This window comes from Saccostrea cucullata, unplaced genomic scaffold, assembly GCF_032062105.1.
Source record: "Saccostrea cucullata isolate Sc308-1 unplaced genomic scaffold, CSIRO_AGI_Scuc_v1 ctg3107, whole genome shotgun sequence".
In the NCBI taxonomy this organism is placed as follows: Eukaryota; Metazoa; Mollusca; class Bivalvia; order Ostreida; family Ostreidae; genus Saccostrea; species Saccostrea cuccullata.
Window position 1 is genome coordinate 5308 of NW_026933902.1, and position 1769 is coordinate 7076.

Genomic DNA, 1769 nt, shown 5'->3' on the forward strand with positions numbered 1-1769 from the left:
TTTATGTTAAAATATGGAAGCCAACTTTAACTAAGTTAAGTTTATTAATAATGTAGACATGCAAAGTAAGATTTTTTTGGCAAACATAAAGAGTTTGCCGTTTATTTAATTCTAATTATAGTGATTAGTGCTAGAATTTAAAAGTTTACATGGAGCAGGTGTATTACTAAATGTTTTATAAATTTCCTATTATTTCAATCCCTAAAGAGGGGTGGGGTGGGGTGGGGTGGGGTGGGGGGTCTAACTCCGTTTATATCAGTGAATATATATTTTTTTTGTTATAAAAAAACATGCCCCTATGTAGCTGCTAGGAACATGTCAATTTTCAAAAGACACGACTTATAAGGTTTACCGAATTTCAAGTAATAAAATTCGTGCACATATTATGAATAATTGAAAATGGGAACCTGACTAAACAAAATTACTAGGCAGTTATGAAAACGTAGAAGATGAACTTGTAAATCAGTTAAAAATATCATTATTCGTAGGGATAGCACATCGGTAAAACGTTTAAAAAGTAAAAAGAATTGCGAAGGTCATCGGTCATAGGGAGAGCAATTTAGTGAGAAGTGATGCTTGTGAGTGGCCAGTACAAAATTATTGCCCTTATGGAAACGTGTGACATTGACAAATGAGTGATGGAAAGAAGCCGTGTTTATAAACATAAATTCTTAAGAAAAAAAAAAAACAAAGGTCGTCTTAGCCATCGAGTATTTATATTCACTTGTTGCAAACAACATAATTTTGCCATTTTCATGTACACAGTAGTTGAATCTATTAAATTACGTCTGTAGCAGCAAGATAGTCTGTCTGCAACCTATATTCTAGTGCCCACTTCAGTGCTGAACTGGATTGATCAGCATACACAGAATCTAGAAAAAGTTCCATTAGTGTCTCATGTCATAACATTCTTTGACAACAACCAAGTCCTTGTAAGGAACTGGAGAGTTCTCTTTGACGCTAAGGCTGTACTTAGCACAGTTACAACTGTTCATTTCTTCTCAAAACCACCTTTTGATTTACAGACAACCCATACCCTTTCTCCATGCAAGATACAGGCTGTTTCAGATGAAGTTTTAAATAAAACAAATTACAGACATTTTTAGAGATCATAGAGAAAATTTTATTAAAGGAACGGTTACAGGTTTTAGCAACGCAGCAACACCCTGGCCTAACATCTCCAGAAGATACCATTTCAGCGCTAATAAAGAACAAGAAAAAAAAAACAGAATTCTATGATAAAAGTAGAATGTGAAATTGATTCCTTTTCTTTTGTAGACCATAACCACAAAGATTCTCCGTCAATTCTCATGGGTAATCCAATTTCTGTCAACCCATGTTCTTTTGAGTCCGTGAAAACTTGCACAAAATCTTTAAAAAAAAAAGACAAAAAAAGGTTATTCAAGACGTCAAGGACATCCTTGTGGCAAAATATGGCAAAAAGGTTTATGCCCACTTTGATTAAAAATCAATGTGTGCATAAATATTAAGAAAATGTGTATGGTTTCAATTACCAATCATAATTTCATTACATTATTTATCTCCAGTACAAATGACAATTGATAACACACATATAAATCACTTGGTAATATTTTTATCAATATTTTTATGTAACAGCTGTCATCAAACTTGTATGGCAAGTCGTAGGCTTGGAGTTGGCAAAACTTTTGGGGTACTGATCTCCAAAAGCCCTTCAATCGTGTCTAGATGGGAATGACCATCTAAAGCAATGTAATTCCTAGAAATTCTCTTTTTCGGCACAGGTCAGT